The following is a 20,571-nucleotide window of genomic DNA, read 5'->3' on the forward strand; positions in this document are numbered from 1 at the left end:
CCTACCAGTAGATTATACATCAGTGTTTTCTTGAGCAATTGTTGTTCTGTCATGTCGACATGACTTGTCCTTTATTGGCATTTCAAAAACCTGGCAACCCTAGGCTCTACTCCAGGGCCTCTCAGGGTGCATGCGCCAGTGCACTGCACAGTGCAAGGTGCAGGAGACGACTTCACTAGGTTGACCAGAGTGCAATCCTCTACTCCTCTATCCCTACATCTGACTCACCCGTTCGGCCTGTCTCTGCCTTCTTTACCGTCCCCGCCGATTCTCCCCTCACTGCAAATGTTTATGTGTGCTGAGCGGAGACATTCTGTTGTATGGGACAATGTTACAAGTGTTAAAAACCTCTTCTATCAGTTCGGTTTGAGCATACAATTTATCTTCTCTAGCTCTTCTTTTCCCTTTTCTTTGCAATTATACCTGTAATGTCTGGAACAAGGGATCGGCTGACAGCAATTCTGAGAGCGTTCTTAAAATCGCAATCAGAAATGCTTGCACACAATCTAGTTTTGCTACAAGTCAAAACAGAAAAGAAGCTTTCACATTTGCATGTGGAACCAAACATACAGATAATCTTAGCTGCTTCTCGATGCAGCTTAGGAAAGTCTTCCTTTGACAAATTATTGTAGAATTCGAGCAAAGCCTTTGTAATTATTGTTCCGCAGATTAAGCATTTGGCTTTATTGTCACAACTGAGAAAAAAATACGAAAGTTCCCAGTTCGTTTGAAATGTATTTTTGGAAGTCTTTGGTTTTATTCGAAACAGGTTGCTCCATTATTATGTTGTCTTGCGCTTTTGTATTTCACTGATAAACAATCCGTCTATCACCGAATGCTTCGTCGCTCTCAGTACTCTACACCATCCGAGTCAAGCCGAGTTGGACCGTTGCACAGCGCACGGAGCCTCCGCGCCTAGATTTGCACGCGTGAGATTTTGGGCGTTTGAGAGGCCCTGCTCTCCTCTCAAGAAGTTGTGCGAGGTGTTGGTAACGCCTTTCAGAGAGAAGTTGATCTAGTAAAGTGTGTGACTGTGCTTGAATAGGTACATTACTGCTTCAAACAAAGAGGTTTTTTTTTATTTGCTAGTGGTTTAATGTCGCACTAATACATTAAAGGATTTCGGCGACGCGAGGACGGGAAACCGATAGGATTGGGAAGGTAGCAGCAGTGATCTTAATGAAGTTACAGCCCCAGCATTTGCCTGTTGTGAAAAATGGGAAACCATGGAAATCCATCTTCAGGGCTGCGGACGGTGGGATTCGAACCCACCATCTCCCGAATGCAAGCTCATAGCTACGCGACTCTAACCGCGCGGTCAATTCACTCGGTAACAAAGAGCTTTCTTATCGTTTGGGGTGTTGCCATACCCTTGCGCATTTACTAACGCAACTGCCAATACCGTGTTGATTTCACTACCATACTTGATTCTTGAAAATAACTTTTTTTTTTCTGCTGAGTGATTTGGTTGGTCCCTTGTGCACAGCATACGTGAGTGATGGGACAAATTGTAGTTATTTGTGTCATAGGCACTACTTACAGTATTTTCTTGTACTGTATGTGAAAACATTATCCCTTTTTTTCATTTCATTGATTTATTTGGTAAATTCGTTCCGCAATATATAAAATTATAAGTGTTTTGCAATGTTATGGCGTAGATACCGTTGCTAAATGTAATATAATCATTTTTGTTGAAAAACAATCACTATGAACGCTACAAAACGAAATAAAAACTGGTGTCTTTTGAACATCCCGCGCGACTACTTCCGTTACAAAGATAGGCGCGACTACTTTATTCTCTTTGGGCGCGACTCCGCGGCGGTTAAGGCCACTGCTTGTCCCTTCCCATTCTCTGTGTTCCCATCTACCAAAAAAAAAAAAATAATAAAAAAAAAACATCTGCTATACGTTAAAGCAACGTTCAATCACCAGCAAAACATAAAATAATGATTTAGGGAGGTGCAAAATAAGCCATCAGTGTTTTCAGAGTGCAGCAGATGAAAAAGACTGATTGTACACACAGTTTTTATGAGTTATGTCATCGAATAAAGTTTTTTTTAATTATGAAAGGAAGTCAACATGAATTTTATATTCACGTAGTCAAGTGTGGTGTAAATACTTAAGAGTAATTCACCTAATGCTTAATACGGTATTGTTGAACAAGAAATAAGTAAAATGTAACCACAATTATTATTTTCTGTAGTTAATTTGAACGGACTATCGATCACAAGGTCTTGTATTTTTAATGATACGTGATTAAGTTACTCGTTTGACTCATTTTGTCATTTTCAATTGTATCCGGATCCGGAAGCCTTGCATTGATTTGTGGCGTCTCAAGGATGGTTACATCAAGAAGAGATAGTGCTCTTACTATAATCGTTTAGAGTTTAGAAACAATTGTTTAATGACATTAACTTATATTAGAAATATAAGTACTCTGCTTTACTTATTATCCTTCAAGACTTACACGGCTCGTAGGTTGTAGGTGAGTATCGCACTCGAAAGGTTTGCATCGTGCTATGAAGTGACCTGGGAAGGAAATAAATACGGGCCTTGTAATTCCGTGTTTTATTTTTAATTCCACTCGGAAATTTGTTTTCGATGTTCGCAATCATATGAAAAGGGTTATTAGCTCATTAGTTAAAAATTCATTTAAGAAAAATCTTTGAAGATCTATTGATCTGTGGAATTTCTATTTTGCTAATTCCTGGCAGCCATATTGCTATGAAATGTAGCCAAGGTTACGCAATCTTGAGTTTATGCACCCATAGCTGGTTCTTAATCATTGCTCTTTCTTTTCCCTCTGCAGATTTTTGTTAAAACACGTCCTTTCTTATTTGAGTTCGGAATCCTGCTAAAGTAGGTGAGGAGGCAGTACTGAGGAACGGGCGTCTGCTGATAAAACTGATGCCTTCGGCGTAACTGACAAGGGCATAGGCGATTCATGAAGAGAGAAGATTAAATTTCAATCGCATACAGTAAGGTAAACCCTGAACAGAAATACATATTCCTAATTCCACTTCCTCTTATGAGTGATGCGGCGCTGATCCCGTTGCCCACACATCTGGAGTTCAGCACTTCGTTCATCTTTCGTAAGGGGTTATTTTAATTTTGCAGTAGGCCTATGCAGTTCGCTGTCATTTCATCAGGTATTAAACGTTTTTAAATGGTGGTGCAATTTGTTAATGAAGGACGAGTGGTTTACATCGACTTAATTTGTATTCAGGTTAGGAAAGTCCCTACCTTCGTATTTATACGACGCTACTTCTAACACCAGCATATACTATGCCAATTTAGGATTAAGGAGAAGGTTGACGACTTCTGAGATGCTATTGTGGGCCACAATACTACTGGTCGTGATGACAAGCATTTCACTGCTAAACTTTTCATTTCAAATTCTGTCTTTCCCCTTTGCATTCATTGTGTTATCCTGTAGTATGCCTTTCTGGCGTGTTGAAGTGTCTCCTGTCAGTAGAAAGAGTTCAGCGGCGTGACAAGTCGAATACTTCAACTCGAGTTACTCGTATTTGAAAACACTACCAACTAGAGTCCAAGCGAGACTAGTCGACCGGGTGGGGCAGGGAGAGCGAGGCATTCGCAATATGTCGTGAAAGAAGCAAGTGAGGTAGCTCGAGTTGAGTCGGGCTGGGAGAGCAAGAAGAGGCGCCAAGGCCATCGTTATTTCTCTTAGAGGCGAGTGAGGGCAGAGTTTACTCGAATCTGTGTTATGGCCGTGCAGGTTGCAAATTTGGAGCATGAAAACAAAGACAATTGTATTCGTAGTAGTACAGTAATGTATTTTCTACCAGAAAACACAGTTGCTAAATTAACACTGGTTGGCAGCTGAAGAAAACATTAATAAAAAAGGAAACAGCAATACAGAGTTCTTCTGAAACGTAAACCAAATGATGGTCTCAACCCTTTGTAAAGAAAAAATTCTGTAACACACTACACTAAAGCTAAAAGAAAAAGACTTAATACTTTGTTAAAATAAAGTTAATAGTATAACTGGTTTCTTGCTTAGGTTAGGAATCAATCAAAGAACAGAAAGCACTCTGCCGACCTAGGGGTATTTGGGACATTTCGTATCTTTGTCCTCGTGTAGCAAATGGAGTCAAATACTTCAACTCAAGTAACTCTTATCCGGAAATTCTGCCAACTCGAGGTGGCGACCAGCGCTATGTCTTGTGAATGAGATGGAATGCAAAAGTAAACTATTATTTTTATAATTTACATTTTATCAGTAGGGCCTACTTTACTTCTCGCAGCCCAGTACCCTCTACATTCAGCTGTGTGCGGAACGACTAGTTTTACACGTTCGCAGCCTTCTCGGGAAGGATGTTGAAAGCGCTGCTCATTGCTCCCAACCTCTGTACTTAGGAACTAATGAGTGAGTGGTGCTTCGATAGCTGGGGGGGTGGTGATTATTGTTACACGATTTGAAGCAGCCCTAAGCCTCTAGTTTTGTGTGGAAACTCAATTGGTCTGGACTGGTTCTTACCGTGCGGACGGTTAGGATATGATCTGGACCAGACCGTTGATCTGGATGGTTAGAAGCAGCCCTAGGCCTCTAGTTTCGTGTGGAAACACGATTGGTCTGGTTTCCTTTACATGGTGTTTTTTGTTTGTGCTTGTATTCAGCCGGGGTTGGTAACGCAATGTATTTATCAGCATTGATGGCAATGACTTCCCATTCTGTTCAAGACCAATAAGAATGCACGTAGCTACTTTAGCCATGGACGATGGCGGATGCTGCTCTTTATTAGGTTATAAAAGTAAATGTACTTCTGGGGGCAGGATGGTGGGTTCCTAGACATCGCAATGAACATATATCTCCTCCAAGTGTTCCAGGTGTCAGGCTGCGGGATGTAAAGTTTTTATATTTTTATTCTATATTTATAGTTGTACTTGAGTTTGCTTCCTAGCATTTATTAAAAATTGATCAGTCAATGACCAAAAAGCACTCTATCACACTCGGGAACGTGTCGGCGAGTGAGGTCCTCCGCAGTCGGCCATGATTCTGTTGATTTTTTTACTCAAGTTACAACAGAAAGTCACTAGAGTTTGAGTTGAAATATTCGACTCGTCATACCACTAAGAGTTGTACATCAACATTATAACATCTTGGATGTGTTTTTCATTCCATTGGGTTTTATTTTAAGAACTGCAGTTACACTTATTCTTCTGACACACTCTCGTAATCTTCCATTTAGCACACTAATTGCTACAATTGGTAGCAGTTTCATTGTGGATACCCATATTTTGTAGATCTGGTGGTAGTTCCGTGAGCCTTTGCGGGAGAAGTGGGTGAAAAATCTTTAAGAGTTATGAACTTCATGTTGTTGGTCTGTATTGAACTGAGATAACATAAATTATACACAGGAGAGTTTTCCACCTATTCAATACTTGTTACTTACATTGGACTAGTTTCAGCCCTACTCGGGGTCATCAGCCATATTAAAAGTAGACAATATTTTATGAAACCCTAAAACGTTTCTAAGCAGTAAGAATCTTATGAATATATAATTTACAGTATGAAGTGTGGTGAATTAGATAAGGGCTATGGCGCTCAAGATGTTGCAAATGAAAGTGAAATATTACGTGACACACTATCAGCTAAGCTACACACACTGCAGCGCGAGGTCCAATTTGTTTTTCGCTATGAACTGAGAGTTCCACCAATTAATATCACCACGCGCGGTGTCTACTTTCTTCTCAAGAAGAATTCAAAAACTTCTTATTCAGTCTGCACAATTCCAACAATCAACCATGCAGCCCTATCAACATAGCTTGGTTACTTAATACACAAAGTACCAAATTCTCCGCTTAAGCTGATACAGTGTATAGTCAACTCTTCTTCTAGAGTGTATCAACTGTTATCGGCACACCTTATCTTGGTGCATTTGTGTACTGGGGTGAGGAGCAAGGAGGGAGCTGTCCCGGTTCCGATAGTGCCAACCGAATGAAAATGAAATGTGAATTGAATCGAGAATATGATCGATCGACATGAAGTTTCAAAACCGTTGTTATCTTAAGCCAACAGCTATGTCACATACACATTATATAACATTTCTCGATGCGAATCTTGTTCCTACCATGAATTCTATAGTTTGGCTTTGCTGTGTAAACAACAATAGTACTAGTACGTAAAGTGTACGCCAGATGTCGCTCAGCGATGCTTAAGCGATTCATAGTTTGTGTTTCAAAGGTTGCCAGTACGAATCTCGAAGATTGCCGAGGTCGACCGATTCAGCACTAGGGTGTAAATACACCAAGATAAAGTGTGCCGATATTACACATTTTGTTACTCAGACATTGTGTTCATTCTTAGTACCATAGCACTTGGTCCACAACCGTTGTGTATTACCAGGACCTACTGAATTCCATGAATCTAAAATCATACTGAAATTTTTAACCTACAACACAGAGCATCTCATTTGTACTTTAATTCCAGACTTTTTAACATATTTAGTGTACTTGTATTATTTATTGCTCACCTATGTCACACGTAATACCCCACTTTCATTTGCAACATTTTGAGTGCCATAGCCCTTGCCTGATTCAACCACACTTCATGTTGTAAATTATGTATTCATAAGATTCTTACTGCTTAGAAACAAGTTTTAGGATTTCGTCAAATGTTGTGTATGTTTAATATGGCTGATGATTACCCCGAGTAGGATTGAAACTAGTCCCATGTAATGTAAATAACATTGTAAATACAACTTAGTATTGAATAGATGGAAAACTCTCCTCTGTATAATTTATATGAAAAATCTTTGGAAATGACGTGAAACTTAACCTGAAGAAACGTGGAGTAGATATTCTTCATTGCTTGCCAGGGACCCTCCAACCCGCCCTAGAGTTACTGTTATGTATGTAGGAGAATTAAATGGGAAGTACCGTAAATCTCAGATTCGTGACCATTTTTATGTGGTTCTAATGGCTGGCTCTGGTCACCTATCATGGAGACTAGTTTTCTGTTGCCTTCGATGGGATTTGCATCGTATGTACATGCAAGGCTACCACCTTAATTGCAAGTAAGAAATCCATGCAGTTTTAAATTGTCACTGTGTGTGTCTGTAACCTTATTTTTTGCTACTTCACATTTTAGCAGGACTCCAGGGAATGCTAGAGGCCTCGCTGTCCTCCTCCAGCCTTCCTTGGCTTGCCTCCAGCCCAATGGTGGTTGCTAGTCGGACCTAAGTTCGCAGCCTTGTCGAGCGTGCTGTGATGTCCGAGTTGCACCATGTTGGATTTGTATGCTTGCTAGGGCCCACCAAACTGCTCCTAGATGCATTCTTACTTACATAGGCCATTTTCTGTGTTGCTGTTAGTGTGCTGTGATGGACAAGTTGTTATTGTCTCTGATAGAGCTTGTGTCTTGTCTGGCCTCAAGGTAGCCACATTTGGTTGGAATAAGACAAGTGCTCAGTTTGAAGTAGCAGACAGTCATCACTTGCTGGGCTTAACCTAAGCAAACTTGTGCTTTTCTCTAGGGGATACAAGAGTTCTGCTCGCCATCTTGCGGCTTATGATCCCAAGCTGCCTTTGCTTGTCGTACAACAAAATGGGCTTTTCACTGTTTCGTTGGGCTTATAGCTCCACACCTTTTTTGCTTTGGTTGCCAGGTCTTGAAATAGGTTACAAATCCAACATGGCAGTGTCCACAATAAACTTACAATGCAATGAATGGGCTTGCTAATGTCGGCACATTGTACACTACTACTACTACTACTACCTTGGCCTGGACAAACATGCCAGATAAGTTAGAGCTACAAGATGACTCCTGTGGTTAACACACTCCAGAATATAAAACACAAATTTTGCGAGTAACTATATTGATGAATGTTTCCTTAAAATGCTTGTTGAAGAGATATTTTCATTATGAATATCAGGGTCTCACCGACCCATCCCAAAAAAATAATTTGCTTTTATAACCTAGTGAAATATTTCATGTGTCATTGTCCATTTGTCGACCAGCTATTAGCACAGCCATGGGGTAACTGACTTCATTCTCAGAATTCAAAATGTTTGGCTTCCATTACCAATTGTGCAGAATAAAAACACTAGTTAAGGCTCTATTAGTGGCTAAAACCTATCTTTGCAGATCCAGGTCAATCTATCACTAGAACAGCCACGCTATATGGCCGCAGTTCATGGTGTCAGCACCAAACTCGATAGCTGCAGTCGCATAAGTGTGTATTCAGAAGATAGTGGGTTCGAACCCCCCTTTTGGCAGCCCTGAAGATGGTTTTCCGTGGTTTCCTGTTTTCACATCAGGCAAGTGTTGGGACTGTACCTTAAGGCCACGGATGCTTCCTTCCCACTCCTAGTCCCTTCCTGTCCCATCGTCGCCATAAGACCTATCTGTGTCGGTGCGACGCAAAGCAACTTGTAAAAAAATTTACAAAACATACTGTCTGCATGGCAACGAAAAAGGGAATGCGTGTAAAGATGTGCAACGCACAGCCATCGCCGTTATTGTTGAATTATTACTCCCCCCGCGCAATAGTTTCGTAGCCCCTGAAGGTGCTCCTATCACCACTCCTGTGAACTAATAAAAGTGCATCACCCTCTGCTGAGTCTCCATCTGTAATGTGTGGAGTGTGTTAACTAGAGTTGTACACTTTTTTTCTAGCTGTGCAGGTTGAATGTACCATGGCCTTAGAGTAGAGCTTCTTCAAGGGAGTAGTGTGGTCTCAGGGTTACTGTTTTCATGATGGAACAAATTATGAATGAAATGTGAAGTAATGATCAATGGCTTTTCCTTATTTAGCTCAGTTGGAGAAAATGTGAATATTGCCTTCTTCACAGCTGGCCAATGGCAGCAAAGAAAATGGTCACATTCTTAGTTTCAGAATGGCAGAAAGGGCCTCGCCAGAGGCATTTTCAAAAGAGCAACATTCATTGATTACTGTTTTTTTGAGTGGGGGTAAGGTTAGACCCTGATCCTCCAGGAACCAGTACTCTACAACCACCTTGAATCCCATTATTTGTAGTGACAGAATTACTTGGAGCTGGTGGTTGTGGATAAATTTTCAGAGCTGAGAATGGTCGAGGGTGATGTTAATTCACTTACTTTAAAATCTGCTACTTTATTAGCTATATTTTTGTAACATCTGCTTGAGAGTTGGTTGGTTGATCAGTCTCAGCGGTCAAGAGTAGAATTTTTTTTCCCCCGGGTTGACCTCTGAAGTTTTGCTGCAATTCGTATCAGTTTTATGTAATACACTGCCTTTTACTGTATCTAATTTTTTTTTTTTTTTTTTTTTTTTTTTTTTTTTTTTTTTTTTTTTTTTGTGCATTGGGATAATCATTCTTTTTTTCTTTAAAATTTGTGATAGAAAAATTCTATACTGTTTTACAATATTTAGAAATAAACTCCACAGGCAAATCATACCAAACTTACTGCACAGTATTTCACTGGCCTACTTGGATGGAATCTGGGTATACCAGCAACAGACAACAATGCGATTAGTTTTTACCTGCTGCAGCAGCTCTTGCTCGTCATTTAGCAACCTATGGTATGAGCAGAAAGTTATCAAATGTCTTTTGTGACTGTTGTCAGTGTATTTCACTGCCAACAAGGGATTGTGTGATGTAGTTTCCTCAGTGTGCGTTTACCTGTGTGTGTTTACTGGAGTCACATTGTGCATAGTTCGAACTGGTGTTCAGCATCAGTACAGCAAGTTAACCATGCTGCTATGACAAGATATTGCTTTCAATGCAGCCAAGGAGAAAATATTTTGAAGCTCCTATCTTGAAACCAGTTGGAACGCCTGAGGGTCGTTAGTGCTTCATCCCATACTGACTCATTATCTAAAACATCTTTCCAGACCTTGCCAACATATTGGGAAACCCATGTATAGGGAGATACATTCTTGGACACTTGTTGGGTAAGGCACCAGAGTTCTAACGTTCATAAAACAATACTTTTTGTTATACCAGTAATGCTCATAATAATCGTAAGAACGATGTATTTGAATTTGTCATTCATCTGACTCGTACGTTACTTGTGTATTTGAGAAATGCTTGATTCTCTGGTAGCTGCGCAACAGTCATAACTCTCTTATGGCAGATTCTACTATATGTATTTCCATTCAAATTACGGGTATTTTCAGTGTGTTGTGTTTAGCATGCCACCCTGCATTGATCGTGTAGCTTTCGTTAATCATCACTTTTTGAGTGTTTTGGTTTATTCTCTTGCAGCTGTACAACCAGACGACATATGAATTTTCCATACATTTTAATATTCCCTGTGTGTACTTCAAGAAACTTTTATCTGTTCTTGTATGCTTATATTTTTAAACATCACACTTCACACAATTGTCAATTCGAAATGTGTTTGTTACACATAGCAGGGTGAGAATTGAAGCATTTAATTTCAGTGATATTTAGTGTTATTGTTATTGTAATAGTATTTTATATAAACTGTATGCTGTACCTGAATAATATATTTGCATTCTTCAGAGTAGACATTATTTCTCCAGTTAATCTCGTTATTCTTGAAACTTGTGCTTCTGCTGAGGAAAATGCATTACCATTAGGCATGTGCCATTGCTAGTCCTACATGTAGAATAAGTATGTAGGTTGTAATTCCCTGTGGGTGATTTCACCTGTTAATTTTAATGAATGCCATTTCCCAGTGATGCACAGGTGATCATATTATGACTTACAAATCATTGCTCCAGGACTTGAGCATATATACAAATAGACCTCCACAATTCCCTTATGGGAGAAGAAAACTTGCGATTATTAGTCTGATTACTTGTTAATTACAGGTTTTCTTCCATTTTATATTTTATTCCCCAGGTCTTTTAATTTCTTTTATCTTTTTGCAATATGTTCTCTTGATCTTCACTACGTATTTCTGGTGTATTTTTGGAAATTGGCAGTCTTAATTTTTTCATGGTAAAATGTTGCAAATTCCACAGTTATTGAAATATAATATGGTGTTCAACAAAGTCGGATGTGTTCATCTTAATTGTACTAACTGGGAGAAATCTAAAAATAGAGATAATTCACAATCACCGAAATGCGTAGTATAGTGAAAGAAGCAAGTTCCCTTTAGTTCTCCATCAATTGTGACCATTGATGTGATGTCGTTGAAGGAGATAATGCTGAATTGAGTGAGTGATTAGTTGTGGTTCTAATAATGACCCTACAGATTTTAATGTGGTGAACTGAACACTGCCTGTCTGCAATGGCGTTTTGTTCTGGACATGCAAGGGCTGTTCAGTTGTAGATCAGTGATCAGTTCGCTAGTTTGGAACAACACTTGTTATACTCAAGTTTTCCCTGAATACACAGAGGTGCTGTTACTTCTACAGTTAATGGGCTAAATTATTTTATTTACACTGTTCATTCAATTTATAAAGGCCCTTCTAGAACAAAATGTTTGTACACTGCTGTTTCAGGTTATAAACTTTGTAGATTGAATTTTATGATGTGTGTGGAGGCAGAAGTTATTCGTAGTTCATTTTCAGACTGTGTTCTATAACTTGCATATTTACCTCGACTTGGAACAGTAGGCATTGTCAGCCAGTGTACTATGCATTTCATTCTAGCTGAGATACGATTAAACACTCGGTTGGAATTGGGTCAAATTCAGTGGAATTAAACTTAAATATATTTCTGAAGTTAAAATTAAATATATTTCTGAAGTTAAAATTTACCAATGCCTTGAGGAGGGAGAATATGTTATACATCTTTATGTACAAAAGAAGACATTAGTTTTTATAAAATCCTGCAGATTTACCAGATCTGTTTTAGTCGAAGGAAACTTGTTTAGATGGTTGCTGCTCTCCAGTCAGTCGTACAGATAAAAAGCTCATAAATCACTTAAACATTAATGTTATGTTCTTAATGGTCTTGAGTAGAATTGCTCTAGTAACTCGCAGGTTATCATTCACAATAGATGCATTTCTGGAGGTATTTCATGGTTCGGTGACATTCAGTAATAGTATTCGTTGAAGATAATTGATGTAAACTAATTTATACGTATCCCTCAGATCGATAAAATAAGGTTCAGGTTAAATTGTCAACGTACTTTTTGCTTATGATTTGGAACTAAATTCACAAGGCATATATACACTCCATTTTTAATAAGTCGATTCATTCATTAACCCTAGGATTTCTCTATTTACAATAACCTATCATGGAAGTTATCCTTATCCAGAACTAGAGCACTTGAGAAACGATTAAGGTCTTGCCAAGAATCTAGGTATGTCTGTTGTTGACTTGCTCTTAGTGAGAAATGTTTACTCGGCAGAGGATCTTCACAATCCTACAACACACTGTACTCATTTCCTTTCTTTTCTCTCGTTGCTGGCCAATCTACAGGGCTTTTTCTTTTTGAACTAATGAAATCTGTTATGGAATTTTTTATTGGATTGGACGGGTAAAAAAGTACTGTTGTCATCCTTTGTGGTAATGGTTTTTCATGAAAAGCAATTAGTCATTTTAAAATTATAGGTTTTGTATAGCAGTCTAATCCAGATATTTCATGAACAGTGCTCTTTGGGAAGCCCATGGGACAGGAGTTTTCTAAAATTAAGTATTCCTTTGAATTTCTGACTACTTAACCTCTATGGCAAGCTTGGGCAATGCACATTTTAACTTTATACATATTTGTTATAACTCACAATCTCTCATCCCTTTTGCTCGTAACATTCAGGCCAAATTGTTCGCTAATTTGCAGTGAATCTTGCTATGCTTCATTCCTGCTTGCAAGAAAGTTGTGAAATTCTCAAATACAGAAGAACTTTGCCTTCCTCAGACTTGTGAATGTCGAAGATTGACTCTTTGCTAGTCTTTCTTACTACCTACACATGTTATTACGACATCAGAAATTACACCAATGGTTATAAAGTAACAAATATGCGGAACTTCGTCGGACTGCCCTCGTTAGCATTTTGTGGAAGATGATCAGAGGAAAGCAGAACTGATGCTACAAATGAATGAAAACTAAAACATATATAATACATGAGGCTGCCATAACAAGAAGACCTAGATAGATAAGTTATAAGCCTTTGTACATTGGTGGTGAGTAATTATATTGTATTTTTTAGTAAGTGCTCTAGTGATTCCAGTCTTTTTAATAATTGTTTCGAACATCTTGTCTGTAACAAATGTTATCAGCTGATCATTATCTGGCTGTACATTAGCCTTCGGGTTCAACCAACTTTTCAGTTAGCAGTTTGGTGCATTTGCGGGGTGAGTCCTTGAACTTTGAATCTACATGCAACATTTGTGCTGTTGCCCAGTGAAATAATGTTTCCTATGTGAAAGTACACTTCTGCTTCGTGAAAAGGTTCCTAGAAGTAGAACATTGCGTGTATTTTTCACAAAACATTCATTTCTGTTCGGTATGTGTCCAGTATGATGAAACTAAGATGTTCGAAGAACGATTCCTAGGTGGAAATGTTCTAGATTATTAAATTAAACAGTGGAAGAAACAAGATGCTGCAAGATTTTCACCTGAGAAACTTAGGGTTACATTGGTTATGTATTGTAAATTTGTCTGAAAAGTAATTTTTTGCAACAACTGAGGCTTGGCGTTTTTGTCAGTATACATTTAACACTGAATTTCTGACCTGCTCCTCAGCTTATTTTTTATTAAAGTATGTTGTCTAAACTCTTAGTGGAAATTAAACTATTTTTTTGTAAGGAAAGAGAGTAATACATATATTAAGGCGAAGAACAGGTTTTGCGTACAAGTAAGAATTACGTACAAATCAGGTTTAGATATTTCAATTATTAAAATCATTTTCAGGAATAAGATTAAAGACATTTTAGACATAACTTAACAAAATTTGTACTTAAGATTCTTTTAATACATCAGGTTTGCAATATTATTAATTAGCATTGTTGATTTTGTACTCAGTTCTTAAACATTCGCCTAGAATGGTATTTCTTTTACAAATGGCAGTGCAAAGTGAGGTATAAGCAATTGCTAAATCTCCAGCTGTTTTAGTTTTATGTGGATTATTTCCACTTCTCACATACATTTTACTTTCTTGACCAGCGTGTAACTTTCCTCTTTCTGTTCTGACAGCAACGTACAATAAATTTCTGCTGATTGACCTGCTGTTTTTGTAACTCATTGTGACAGAATATGAGCTCTCGGCATCATTTTAATGTCTGGTTTTCATAACCTGCTTACAGTTAAAACGGAAGCGTGTCCTATTTCCTAAACACTTTCCTCGTAATCTTTTTCTTTAGCTATATGCCGAGCGGTCACTGCCCGTGACCATTGCTACACCACTGCACTCATCTGGCATCTGCAACTGAAGTCCTGCTACCAACAATGTTGACTGATGCGAAATACATGTCAGTAGCATTATTTTAACTTTGCTGCATACAAACTGCTTTTAACAAAAATGAATATGTATAACACAGAATTGCGTGTAATTGGGTTACATACAAATGAGGTTTAATTAACTTGTTAGTTATATTTTGGAATTGTGCAGAACTGGGTTAAATATAAACCAGTCTCAACTGTACATCCTTAGTGTGTAAGTTAACAGTGCTAAGACTGGTGGTGTAAATATTCAAGAATCACACCTTGAGGAAAATCCTTGGATAGAAGAGAGAAATGTTGTCTTCCTTAAATACTGGAGGTAAACTCACATCTGTTAGTACAAACCCTAGGCCGGCATTTGAATATAATTCTGGACATTGGAAAGATAAATGTTGCCAATGCTGGTATGTTGTAGTTCCACACAATTTATTTTTTATCTGTGTGTTGTTTATTTCCTGGTATCAAAAAACTTTGAGCGCTTCCACCAACAAAAATGAAATATATCTTGAATATTAAGTGGGAGGATTATGTGACCTACACTGCAGTTCTTGACAAAGCACAGCTAAATAGCATTGAGGCAACAATCATCGCTCATCAACTGAGTTGGTTAGGCCATGTTCACCGCGTGAGCGATACCAGGCTTCCTCGCCAAATTCTTTATCGTGAACGTTGCTCCAGCAGTAGGCCTCGTGGAGCTCTCTTAAGCGTTTTAAGGAGCAGCTGAAACACATCGTGAAAACAACTGGTATAAAGATACAGACATGGAAGAATGTGCTGTGGACTGGTCACTGTGGCGGAACACTATATCCACCGCTGTCAACTTGTTCGAAAGAGAATGCCGCAGACATCAAGAGGACAAGGTAGAAAGCTCCGTCAATTACAACCCCACCCTCCTGCATTCATTCAGTGTGATTTGTGTGGGCATATGTTTTATGCCAAGATTGGTCTGTTTAGTCATCACAAACGCATCCATATACAGAGGTGAACCTCTCACTTTATGCAAGAAGTTATATGTACTCGGATCGAGTTACAGCCAATGGTTATTTCCACTTCCACCATGCTAGAGGATTTTTCTTTCACAGTCCAGACTATTGATAATGTTTTGATGATCGCTGGGTAAGTCTTTTTTAAAAACCTTACTATGTGCAGTATGATATTAGGTCATGACCTTTATGTTTGGCCTTTTAAAACAGCAAACAAGCAAGTGACAGATTTCACATAATGTGCTGTGTGAAATGAGTTATAAAGAGTGTTTATAATTCCAGTCCTGTTCATGCAAATTAGTACCGTGGGCCACCACTTGCATCGCGAACATCTGTGCGCGGCATGATTGTCCTGTGTTTATTTCTCGCAGATGACTCGCTGCCGTTATCTCGCTCTGCACAAGATTGCCAACCTGTCTATTTAGGAAGTAGACCTTTGGTCTGGATAGGTTAGGGTAGGAACTGGACAAGACCATTGGTCTGAATAGGTTAGGATAGGGTTGGGACAAGACTGATGATATGGGGACAAGGTTAGAGCTTTGAAGTGGCCTTAGGCCTCTAGTTTCCTGTGACCTTTGGTCTGCCCTGGATTGGTTAGGGTAGTGGGCCCTGGACCAAAATGACTTTTTTTTCTTGCCATACTACAGCAGCACATTCAATGTGGGTTAGTCCTACATTATTTTCAGCAGATTGCCCCTCGAGATCGTGACAGCCAAGCATCTCTCCATTGTTGACTGCTTCACTTACAGGTTATATTTACTTGTACTTTTTTACTGCGCAGGTTGATAATGCTATCTGGTTTTGATCCTTTATGGGATTATATTTCACTACAGTCAGTAACAATGCACGTAGCCATCCCAGCAATAAAGAATGGCGTGAACTACTCTTCGTTAGGTTATAAAAGTAAATGTGCTTCTGGGGGTGGATTGATGGGTCCCTGGATGTGGGAATGAACACATCTCTTCTCTAAAAGGAATTCTGCAAGTTTTGCATGCTTTCTACTTGGTGCGAATAGATCTGGAATTTTACCCAAGGTGAACGCGAGTTATGCTTATTTTGTATCTCTGTGTTCACTAATTTATCACCATTGGCCATCTCACATTAAGGGGTTAGCTGCACATGCCTTATTTTGGACTCACCTGTAGGAAGTATCGCCAAATCATCTTTTGCTATGAGTATGGTTCTATTAGGGTCTGACAAAGAATTTGCTCCACATAGTTTCCTAAATTGGATGCAATGTAGATATTGAAACGGGTTGCATTAGTAAATAAATTGTTTACTTCACTGGCACACTGATCTGTGTGCGAGAATGAACACTGCACTTAGTGATAGCTTCAATGCTGCTGATGGATTCACAGTTCAAGGACTCTGCCTGTATTTACTGAAGAAAATACTGATTCACATAAATATATTAAAAAATGAAGCAAACATTTTGTAGCTCTTATTCAAAAACAACTTGTGTAAATACCAAAATAAAGAAGTTACATAAATAGTTTTAAAAATTAAACAATTTTTTTAAGGGTTATTGAAGTATTTTGAATAAAGAGAATTTACAAAACACTTTTGCACACTGCCCTGTGACATGACTGTAGGATCTGCAGGACAGTAAGTGCCATGTGCTTCTAAGAAGATTAAACAACTGAGGTAGATGTTTAACACTATACAGCGTTTGGAATTGAATGTGCGAACTTGCCAGTGCGATTTTTTTCTGTATATCTTCCATCATATTTTGTCTGAAGAACTGAAGACTGGCTATTTTTAAACTATGTGCACTGCAAATGCTTTAATTATATCCCCTTCCTACATTACCATGTTATTTTAGTCATGGTATTAAGTATGGGCTAACGCTGGACCTAGAACTTAAGTCAGCTTGACCACTTGATGTAGTAAAACTGTCATCGCCGGGTTTGATTTACTCCCTTAAATAATTCCTTACACCTTTTACTCGTTTTTGCTTATTCACTTTTTGACCATCGTGTATAGAGTAAGTTCGTTGTTGCTAAGAGTCCATGAATCCATATTTCTGTTCATAAGAATGTAAATGTGATAGTATGCCGAGTTTTAAGATAATACAGATAATTAATTCTGTTTCTAAATGCACATATCTCTGTAAACTTTTAAAATAAAAATGAAGACATTGTTAGTGTATAGATGTTTGAGTTTGTCACACTTCACAATCTATAGTACACAAGCATCTTTTGTCCATGTTATGAATAGTCTTCTGCAAGTCTGAATGACTTCATGGTGGTGTGTCATGCTGGAAGGAGAACCATAGCATCAAGGACTAGATTTGACCTTCAAGTACATTTTTAAAATCTCTTCTTTTAATCATAAACGTAAGTTATTACCTGTACAGACTTGATTGGTCAGTCTTCCAATGTACATAATCTTGTATGGTACTTCCTTTTGGATATCTGAAGGAGCAAAACAAACGTATGTGCTGTTTTGGGTGGTGGAGATCTGTCGACATCTTCATTCACCGTGCTTATGAAACTTATCTACCATTCCTGTAAACTAAAACTGGGAATTTGCTATTGAATTTTTTTGCACTGAAACACATTCCTCCTGTTAAATGCATTGAGAGAGAAATTGCTCTATATAGTTACCTTTTTCTAGCCTATCTCAAAATTTGATGCTTGGGTAGGTATATATTTGTTGGGCTATATATACTGTTATGTCCAAAAAACAGTGTGTTAGTTTAGAAGCCTTTTGAAAATATACTGAAGAACCTCAAGAACATAAGAAAATAATCAGCTTCGGTGACCATCCTGCTCTCTGTACATCTAAGAAATCTAACATGAACTTGTAATACTGCATTTACAGAGTTGCAATCTTTGTGAGAAAAAATAGATTAGCTCTTTGTGCAAGGTCTTCCTGTTGGTGTAGTGTACAGTATCTCCATCTTACGTGAAAACTTCATGTGCTGTGGCCTTGAGATTTGCGACTAAATGAATATTGCAAAAGAGATATTTTCCACCTCTAAGACTTTTCGTTGAACTGTATGTAGGCATACTGAATTGAAGAGTTAGCCTGTAGCAGTGATGGAATGTTGCTACCAATAAAAAAACTCCCCAGTCTTCGTACTATTGGCAACACACATTCTCCATGAACACACCTTGAATGCTTCATGTACAGATATCCTAGATAATCTCAACGATATCTATACTCTTGATGATTAGACATGGAAGTATTCTGTAACTTGTGGTTTTGCCATATTGTACTACAGTCCATTTTCAACCATTTATGCTAATTTGAAGAACCTTTAGGAATCCGTATGTATTATTGTACTTAACACGTATTATAATGAAATCGCAGGTTAACCCTGTAAATTTTAAATTGTATGTCCAGTGGAGAAGGTGTTTTAATGGATATCACATGTTTGTAAGGCATTCATATTATCAGCATAGTGGTATTAATGTCAGAATGAGAAAAACACAAGTTACATACATCCACTTTTTGTCGTTCACGTTTTGACTGCAAGATTTGAAACCTACTACTACGTGTTCAACATGTAACATTGCTTTCCGCTATGAAATGCATTTCTGGTTACTGAAGAGAGACTACACAAACCATTTAATCACTCCTTAAGTGTGAAACATTGAATTTATGATGATCGCTGCTAGTGAACCTGCGTTTGTAATGGTGCAGCTTGTGAAGGTGACTTGTTAGTAAGTCACTGATTAATCTGAGTGGATTACATCATGCACTGCAATTCAGGGATCATAATTCTCATTTTCATGCCAATTTAAGTGTTCAGAGTCGAGAGATATGCTATTAAACGAATGTTGCAGAGAAGAAATTCTCTTCTGTTTACTTGTTGAATTCTGAATGGTCAAGTCTTGCTTTGTCAGTGATGAAATGCCGCTGCCAATAACACCACTCTTCGTACTGGGTAATATACATACTCTCCATGAACACACCTTGAATGCTGAATGTGCTGGTATCCTGTAATTATTCTCTACTACAGCCATACAGTACTCTTGGGGATTAGACATGGAAGTATATTGTACTACAGTCTATTTCTCAAACATTTGTGCTAATATGAAGAACATGTAGGAATGTGTGTTTAATATTGTACAGATATCACACATCGTAAAATACAAAATTTCTGGTTAACAGTGTAAATTGTATGTTCTTACCTGTTGTTTAAAGGGGCCTATATTTTAGGTCATCAGCCCAAATTGTATGTTCAGTGGAGAAGGTGTTTTGATGGAGATCACATGTTTGGAAAGCATTCAAATTTATCAATATTGTAGTATTCACATCACAGTGGGAACACTATAGTTGCATATAACCAATTGTTATTGTTCAAGTTTCTGCTGCTAGAGTATTTGAAACATACTGCTACTATGTGGCCACCGTTAGTAACGTTGATTGCTGTCACCTGTGGGATGCATTTCAGTTTGCTGGAGGGACTTTACAGTCCACTTAATCGCTGTTTATTAAACCGTTGAAGCATTGAATTTATTAGTCACTACTAGAGGGGCTTCATTTTGGTTGTGCTGGTTCAGCTTTTGTGAAGGTAACTTGTATAAATGTTACTGTGATTAATCTGAGTGGGTTATATCCAGCCACAGAATCATTTAAAAGACTGCCAGGTAAACTCACATATTCTTTTGTTTTGCTAACTGAAGTGTTTTAATTATTTTGTCAAACTTATGCTGCAACAATTGCCAAGTCAGCATTCCTTTCGAACTGATACGGGATTCCCCCTATTAAATGCTTATGTGATGCACACTAAAAGAAGAGAAAAGGGGTTTATTGTCGAAGGTGTGTAATTTTTACAGCTGTACTGACTTAGCAAGGAGAAACTGGAATCTGTTTTGCTTTAAACATATATTTGCTATCAGTAGGAGACTGATTTGTAACAAACTTGCATACAGCTCACATCTGTATCTTCACCAGTACTTTGAAGTTTGACACAGTCTTGCTGTCTGTCTCATGCTAGAGTTCGTTTCTTAGTAACAGGTTAGGTTGTGATTTATTGAACTCTTGGCAGTGACTATATCACTTGTGATGAAAGCAATAGTTTTAACATGAACTGTTTCACTGTCTTGAGACTGCCTTGCTTTCTCCACAATTCTAAAAGCACATAATAAAGAAGTACACATACAGAATTAAAATTATAAGTCATTTGAAAAAACTAATTTGAAGTAATTCAGTTCTATAACATTGTCAGGAATATCTATTTTCAAACCTGCTTGCCTGGTAAATTGTAGTTTATTGGGGATAAGAATAGAATGTATAAATTTACTGTAGTGGCCCTTTACCGTCACTGTTGCC

At 38.2% G+C, this 20,571-nt stretch overlaps 1 protein-coding gene across 5 annotated transcripts in view; it reads left to right on the top strand.

Moving 5' to 3' along the window:
- The first annotated feature begins 2,323 nt into the window (after positions 1–2,323).
- The window catches only part of LOC136884085 (uncharacterized), a 90,896-nt gene continuing 72,648 nt past the window's right edge, over positions 2,324–20,571 (top strand). For 2 of the 5 annotated variants that reach the window (XM_067156108.2, XM_067156107.2), the window contains exons 1-2: positions 2,324–2,485; positions 2,810–2,983. The gene's annotated coding sequence lies outside the window, so the exon portion shown is untranslated. Of the gene's footprint in view, positions 2,486–2,809; positions 2,984–17,609; positions 17,625–20,571 lie in introns of those variants that run through there. The other 3 variants (XM_067156109.2, XM_067156110.2, XM_067156111.2) reach the window with 3 other exon arrangements.

This window comes from Anabrus simplex, chromosome 12 (genome assembly GCF_040414725.1).
Source record: "Anabrus simplex isolate iqAnaSimp1 chromosome 12, ASM4041472v1, whole genome shotgun sequence".
Taxonomy (NCBI): Eukaryota; Metazoa; Arthropoda; class Insecta; order Orthoptera; family Tettigoniidae; genus Anabrus; species Anabrus simplex.